The sequence below is a fragment of the Mesoplodon bidens genome, assembly GCF_964165515.1.
Source record: "Mesoplodon bidens genome assembly, chromosome: 3".
In the NCBI taxonomy this organism is placed as follows: Eukaryota; Metazoa; Chordata; class Mammalia; order Artiodactyla; family Ziphiidae; genus Mesoplodon; species Mesoplodon bidens.
Window position 1 is genome coordinate 138,267,076 of NC_138178.1, and position 8,697 is coordinate 138,275,772.

Below are 8,697 nucleotides of genomic sequence, written 5' to 3' on the forward strand. Positions count from 1 at the left end.
CTCACCTCTGTTCCAGCACAGTCCTGACTGTAGGTGAACTACACCGTGTCAGATTCTCAGTACTCACTAGCTCTTTCAACCAACAAGCATTTATTGGCCCCCACTCTAAGCCAGGTACTGTATTAGTTATTCATCCTAAAAAGAATGAAAAATATTGTTCTAAGTGTCAGCACTACCTTCGTGACTCATTAAAATCTTTTAAATACATTTGTCCAGGACCAAAATATACATCTTCAAGCCAAAGATTATATTATTTCTGGGCCACACCCTTCATCAAGTCATCTTTTCTCTTCCACAATCTGCCCTGGCCCCAAAGAGAGTTAGGAGAGGAAAGTATTTGCAGGATGTTGTGGGTCAATTAAGTAGAAAGGATGTGACAACTTGATGTGGGTTTGTGATGTTTCAATTGGTTTATGCCCAGCTGGGGTGACACATTTGTATGGGGCAATTGCATCATACTCCTCTTACTTTCCGTAATCACAAAAATGTGCCAGAAAACTGGATGCTGTGGATAGACTGTGGAATTACGTGGTTCCCACAAAGCATGGTGTTTGGCAGTGATTGACAGATGATGGTTGTTGCTGATGCTTCTGAGTTCTCCGAAGTTCTCTCTTGTGAGGCAAACAGCTGAGCTTTTGGTCATTCCTGATAAAGGCCTAAATATTATACCCAGGGCTTGTCTTGTCCTGTATGCTGAGTGAGCCGTTGACTGATAATGAGAGAAGTCCCCTACCCAAGAATATTCTATCAGCCTCCACCCCAGCACCTCCTACTACCATCATCCCCTCCCACCAACAAATCTTGCTCAGATACCCTTGGCTGCCACCACTAGTCTCTTAACAGTGAACTATACATTCACTGAGATGGGTGGTGCTTTGGTCCATCATTAGCCATTAGCAGACTAAATGTGTTTATTGGATTAATTTAGCCCCCTCTGCAAGGCCCAGATAGATTAAGGGGACAAATGATTTTTTTTTTTGATGACAGAGAAGAAAAATCTAGAACAACAACAGAAATCTAGATTGATTGGCAGCATGGAACACTGGTTAATCATGTGGCTCTAAGAGTCTGACTTCTGCCCTTGGGTTATGATCTTCCAGTTTCATAATTTCTTACTACTTCAGTTTCTCCATTTGTACAAGAGGAATGATAATAATAAGAGGTTCTCATTCAGACGTGATGGGGCACAGAAGTCCTCCTCTGTCCCCTGGGGAGGGTTCACAGGGCGAGGTGCCTGGGGGTGTGATAGCACTCATGAGCTCTCCGAGGTTCTGCGGGAGACAGCTCTGCCTGCGCATGAGCAGGTATTGTCTGCCTTGTAAGACTGCGGATGTGAGGATTAAATGAGAACAGTTTTAGAGGAGTGCATGGGAATGCCTGGCGAACAGCAAGTGCTTAATAAATATTACACCTTGGGCTTCCCGGGTGGTGCAGTGGTTGAGAGTCGGCCTGCCGATGCAGGGGACACGGGTTCGTGCCCCGGTCCTGGAAGATCCCACATGCCGTGGAGCGGCTGGGCCCGTGAGCCATGGCCGCTGAGCCTGTGCCTCCGGAGCCTGTGCTCTGCAACGGGGGAGGCCACAGCAGTGAGAGGCCCGCGTACCGCAAAAAAAAAAAAAAATTACATCTTGGAGAGGGACTTGAGCAACTAGCTGTTAGCATGAGGGCCCTGGGAACCCTGGGAACATGGAGGGGAAGAAGAAACATCCCAGAGTAAAACATGTTCCAAAAATAAGACTCACATTCATTTTGCTAGGAGCTGGTTTCTATCCCCAAGTGCGGATGTCATAAACTCTTCTTCTCAACCCTCCCTCCAATACCTTCCAAGATTCCATCCACAATCAACAAAGGGATTATCAGCTCCAATTTCTGGGGAGAGTATCGTTTTACCCTTAAACCAGAAGAAGGGGGACTCCCTGCATTTTCTGCCTCAGGGGTCAAGTGTCGTCAAGTTTTCCATTCATTTGATAGGGATCATGCCCGCACCCGGTTGCTGCAGTAGCTTAGGTGACAAGTACAATAATACGGTAATTTGACTGTTGAACCTTCAGGAGACAAGAATTGCTTGAGTCCAGCACAGGCACAAGGACAGAAACAAGGTCAAAAGTTGAAGCTTGGAAGACAGAGAGAAAAGCAATCTTTTCAAGTCTAGACAGCATATTAACGGAAGGGCTTAATATGTTGCTCTGTTTATAGGAGCTTTTTGCCGACAGCAGTGAACATGAGCCCTTTTTTCTACCCATTCTGCAAGTTCCCTTCTGCTGTGTCGTTATAGCCACCTCTTCCCGTGAGCCCGTGGAGGACTGGCAATCAGAAGCTATGGCTGGGGTCTGCAGGGCAGGGGGAAACAGGAGGGGGAAAAACAACTGGAGGGTTGAGATTTTGGGGGCTGAAGGGGACTTCATCACACCAGTCTACTGGCAGCTCGCAGCTCTATTTTAGTCTTCCCGTGATTGTTCTCTAGAAATGTTATAACAGGAAACGAGAGAATAGGCAGGTCCTCAAACAGTTTCCATATGCATTGTTATTTTCCTAAGGAAGGCAATTTGGGAAAGATACTTCCAGTTTTAATCATTTTTTTTAAATTATAAAATGACTTTGGTTAGAGTATTGGGCAGTAGCTGATGGGAATATAAATTCCTTTCAACTTTCTGGAAAGTATTTTGGCAGTATATAATAAAAAGTCATCAAAAAGGGTATATCCTTGACACAGAAAGTCCATTGCTAGGATTTTATACCATGTGAATAGTAGTATAAAGATTTATATGAGAGAATGTTCCTCACAGAATTATTTAGAATAGCACCCCAAATGGAAATTATCTAAACACTCTGAAATAGGGGATGGGTTAGATAGAATATAATGTGAATGCCAAACAGCCACTCAAAACCTTCCTTAGAGAAGTATTTAATAGCAGTGAGATGTGAGGCAGTGCTTCACATCACAGGCTTCAGAGGCCTTGAATTTGAGCTGCTGTATGAGGGTAGTGATACCAACTTCACAGGGGTATTAGAAGGACAACCGAGGTAAAGAAGATAAAAATGAGATCAATGTATGATGACGATGTCATTGTTGGGTAAAAAAACAGATTTCATTGATTAGCTCTAGTAGTTTTCTGGTAGCGTCTTTAGGATTCTCTATGTATAGTATCATGTCATCTGCAAACAGTGACAGCTTTACTTCTTCAAAAAGCAGATTTCAAAACAGAATGGCCAGTAAAGTAACACTGTATCATTCATTTAAATATTATATATATATATATATATATGTGCACGGCTTTACTACGTGCATGTCTTTAATATGTATATACATATATAGTACATTATATGTGCATATATGTATGTATGTATGTATGTATGTATATGATATGCCTAGAAAAAAGACTGGAAGGATATACACAAAATGTTAAAAGTAACTAGCTCTGGGTAGTGGAATTACAGGTGGATTTAATTTTTTTATTTTTCTGTATTCTTCAAAGTTTTAAATCCTGAATTTATATGGCTTTTGTCATCAGGAAATTTCATACCACCAGGAGTAAAATCCACCATTTAACTCTGATATTAAAAATGCTAAATCCGTTCTCTATGAAGAACAAGAATCTGCAAGGGGCGGGGTGTGGGGAGTAAAGTGCACCATACAACGAAGCTCTTTAACCTGGAGAGAGACCGCAGGAAAGACTTGACCTCTCAGGAGGCGTCCAGTTATTGGAACAAAGTTCCGCTGTAGTCAGAGACCAGAGCTGTGGAGTCTGCCTGCCTTTGTTCACCTGAGGCACCTGAATGGGTAAGCAGGTTTCTCATAATTTGTGTATTGGGCTCTGGTTACATAAGCCACTAGCTGTTTGTGTAAATGGCTCTTTTACCCTGGTCTGAATTGGACGGAGTCTGTTTGATAGAGCAGCTTATATAACCGAAATCTGAGACTGAAGGAAGGATTTGGCCCGGACTGTTGATTGCATGGGAGGGTGGGTTGGAGAGGAAACTTCCAGAGCAAGAGGCTCTTATTTTGAGGCAGTGAATTAGAGCAAATTGTTCCCCGCACTCCACCTAACCACATTAACACAGTGGGATCTAGCCCATCGATAGAAATGGGTTCTATTCCTTCTTCCGGGGAGGGAACAGGGCTGTTTCTCTCCAAGGATCAAACAAGGTTAGGACATGCATGCACGGACACCAGTGGAAATGCCACGTTTAATAGTCATTCCACGGCCTGTGTCCCATTGACATTCCAACCCCCTTCTGTTTTTTAAAGCTCAAAAACATTTTCCTAACGGTTTTTTGGGGGTGGGATTTTATTTTTGCAAGAGTAGGTGTGTTTGTTGCCTTTTTTTCTTCTTTGAAAACTAGTTCAATTTTTCCTTTTTCCCTTCCTGAATTTTAATGGGCCTGAAAGTTGGAGTCTGCCAGAATTTGAACATTCAGAAAAGAAAGGTACAAGATCTTCCTCTCTCAAAAGCCAGCCTAGCGTGCATTTTTCAGGCCTTTCTCCCACACCCACTCAGCTTAAACCACGGAGGCTGCGTGGTGCTGGCCAAGGACTCCACTGTAAGCGCATATGCTTCCTGTTTTGCCTTTCACCTCATCTGGACCCTGGGGTAGACTCAATTCTCTTCTCTGAGGCTCTGTTATTTCAGTCTTTGGTCTCAATGTCACTCAATCAGGAAAATGCTAATTCCTCAGCAGGGAGAGGAAAGTCATAACTCTCTTCTTAGCTTTATATTAAATCCCCCAGAATCCCCCAAACAAGTAGCCCGACCCTCTTACCTCTATGTTTCCACCTGTAAAGGGAAGAACTGTGAAGTGTGTTTAAGTCCTCATACTAGCAATCCCTGAAAGCCGTTTGGGCTCAATTTAGGTTGTGCCTCATTATCTCAAAAGGTGTAGAGAAAGTATCAGATCATCTAAATGGCATTCATCTTAATCAATACATGTAAGTCAAATGTGTATCGATCCATATTTAGAACAGAAGTGTATGCTCACAGGCGCAGAGTAGGTGTATGTAAACTCTGAACACCCCCGTGCCCTCAGTGATTGCCAGTGGGATCCCCTCTTACGTCCTAGTTACCTCTCTGTCCCTGCCTCCACCAAAAGGACTCCCTTTTTATTCAGAACCCCACCTCCATGAAGAACTTGTCCAAATTTCATACCAGAGGGATGACAGTCTTTTAGGATAGTTCTTACAGCATAAGAATCATGTGAATCACTAATCATGTGAATCACTAATACGATTAATCCTGCCGAGGAGAATTGCTCATTTTTATTCTAGGATGTCCTCTATTGTAAGATCTACCACCAATTTATTAATAGCTTTAAGGGGAGGAAGGAAAAACTACTACATGTATACAGTAACAGGGAGATACATCTCAAGTTCAGGGGAGGAAAATGCACAAGACATTGAGAGATCTGCAAAGAGGGCATTTGTTTACTGTGGTTAAATAGGCGTGTAGACTCGAGGGAATTGCCTGGATAAGATCTCTGCACCACGGTCGGCTGTGTGACCTTGGGCAAGTGACAACCTCTCTGTGTCTCAGTTTCTTTGATCATAAAATGGGGATACTATTGCCAGTCATACAGAGTTGTTGCAAGGATTGAAGGATTTAATACATGTAAAGTGCTTAGAACAGTACTTGGTAACCAATCAACAAATATTAGGGTAATTGTTAATCCAGATGAATCTTTATTTTTCTTGTTCCAAACAAATCTGATGCAATATAGAGAACTTCTCCCCAGAAAAAAATACAAAACCTGTGCAGACACACAAAATTTATATACAAGCTCGGGGGTTTTCAAGGCTCTGTGAAGTCCACTCATATTCCTCATCCACTTGGTGGAATCTAGAGGGATCCACCTGGGGCAGCACAAGCCTGGGCTTTGGAGTCAGGCCGACTTGGGTTTTAAGCCTGACCCAGCCCCTGACTAGCTGTGTGGCCACGGGCAAGTTCTGTGACCTCTTTATATCATATCTCCTCATTTATAAAATGGGCGTAACAACAGTACCTGCTCTGTGGACTTAGCCCATCGATAGAAACGGATTTTACACGTTAAACTGTGGTAATGCTGGCGGGGGCAGGAGAGGGGGAACAAAGAAATCCTGCCGTTTTCTGGGAATGGAGATTGTCCCTTTGGTCCCAGTCTATTTCCAGACACTTCCCCTTTTACAAAAGAGCTGGGAATGGGCAATCTGGTACCACAATTCTGGAAAATGTTCCCTGTAATATGAATTATGGGAAGAGTAACAAAAACAGCCACAAAAATTAAATAGTGAAGTGACATGTTTCCAAATATTTCAGAAATTGTTACTTTACTAAAAGAGCCTAAATAAATATTCTTAAAGTGACAGTGAAATCTGGTAGGAAGATCCCAGAACTTGCTCCCAGGAGCTGCTTTTTAATCCCTCCCCAGCCTTAGAGACCATGAATGGTGATATCCCTGCTCAAACTCATCCCCCGCCCCTGACATCAGTTTTGAACACCAGGAGCCTGGTGCATTTTAAGATTTTTCTTAATGTCCATAGGATCCAGCTTTCAGCTGGTAATGTTTATCCACGTACCACATATGTTTGCTTTTTTAAAAAAAGGACATAAGGAGATACACTGAAATGTTAATAGTAGAGATATAGATTATTTTAATTTTCTTCTCTACATTTTCTTCACTTTCAATAATTTGTTTTGTAATAAGTGTGCATCATTTAAATAATTCAACAATTAGACATTTCTCTATATGAATCATTCTCCGCTAGATGTTGAGAATACAGCATCCATTATCTCCTGATGTCTACAGTCTAGAAGGGAATAAGACATTAAATAAGTAATTACACTAATGATTCATTGCTTCCAATGGCAATAGGCCCAATTGTGAAGTCTAGGGGACTATGAAATCAAGAGGGACTTGACCTAAGCTAGGGTCTGGGAAGGCTTCCCTGAATAAATAATATTAAAACTGAAATCTGAAGGGGGGAGGGGAGTAAGAAAGAAAGAAGAGAATATTCCAGGTGTAGAGATTAGCATGTGCAAAGACCCTGAGGCTTGGTGAGTTCAAGAAGCTAAAAGGAGGCCAGAGTGGTTACAGCTTGGGGGAAGGAAGAAATTCAGCTAAGGCAAGGGCAGCAACAAGCATGGCCTCAGAGATCATGTTAATGGTCTTTGCATTTGATTTTAAGAAGAAATAGAAAGCCAGGGTTTTAAGCAGAATAGTAACAAATAGCTATTTCCATTTTGGAAATTATTTTTTTTAAAGAAAAATAACAACAAAGGTATTTCAAATCATTTGTTATCTGTAGTTTAGGAGTTCTTGGATTTAGATTTTTTAAGGCCAATTCAATAGACTCACCCTATATATGAAAATATTGGGTAAAAGTGTTTTTACCCAGTATTGAAACATTAGCTTCCTTTTTACAGGGAGCCTGGGACAGTGACAGGAGCTCAACACTGCAGCCCGGGTCCCCTGTCAGTCCAAGGCCATGGGGCATGCCTAGCACAATAGCAGCAGATGGTGGAAGCCGGGCAGCAAAGGACTCTTCTTCCCACCACCCTGGGGAATTGAGGCAGGAGGCAGCCCTGAGCATTCTGTCAAGAAACCTCCATGTGCCATGGAAATGCAAAACGATGCAATTCCCAGACCGGCTGCGGTCAAAACACAGCTGGATAAATGACAGCATCTAGAACCTGACAAATTGTGAGAGTGTTTTTCTGCTCAGGAGTGCAGGGCTGGGTCACTGCCATGCCAATTAACTGCAGTTGGAGTTCAGGGGATGATCGCAGGGACCTCCAAAAATGTACATCCGGAAACGCTGTCTCAGTGATGTGAACACACCAACTTGGAGTCTACCTTTGTTGCGATGCTTTTGAGTTTATTTAAAATAATTGTTTAAACCACAGTGCTCTATCATCTCAGGAAATCACGGTATTGGAAGTAATGCACCACTTGGCCGCTGAATAACAGATGAGATGCTTCCAGCCAATCCTCCTCTCCAGGGTTCCTAAATCAGTTGGGCATGTCCTGACCTCCAGGTTATTTGAAGGGCAGGGGAAGCTGCCAAAACCCACCCTTGCTCCTGGAGGAACTCAAAGTTTTAGTGGGCTATGGAGCCCGGTAACCGGCATCTGGTAGTCAACCTTTTCCTGTAGTGAGGAGGTATTAAATATTCACATCAGGAATTGGGACTTTTGTAGGCCCTGAACTGGTCTTCCAACCTGTTACCTATTATGCTGCACACTTTATATACCCCCAAATACAACAAGAAGAAACTTGTGAGTGTTCTATAAAACCTGCCACTGACATCAGGGTGGGTCTTCGAGGCTTATGGTTATCCTAATAAAAGCAAGGAATGTGTAACAGGCTGTAGCCAGCAGACCACCAACCACTTTATTGTTGAAGCACAAAAGAAAACCTCTGGTAAACCTACTGTACCTGCCTCACAGCGTGTGGCTGTTTCTTAACCGTTGGAGACTCTGTTATACGCCCAACTTAAGACGACATCTGTATGTTTCTGGTTTCCCTCCCTATGATGAGTCTGCTAAGTTACACGCTTAGACAAGACATACCTATTGATGGAGTGGTTATGAATTACAGATTGGAGGTTACAAATCAATTCAGGATTTTTAAAATATAAATTCAAACTAGATCTGTGAAGCCAGCTTTTCCTCAGGCAGCATAAACAGACGGGCAGCCAGGCGGCCCTATGATAGGTGTGAAAGAGGT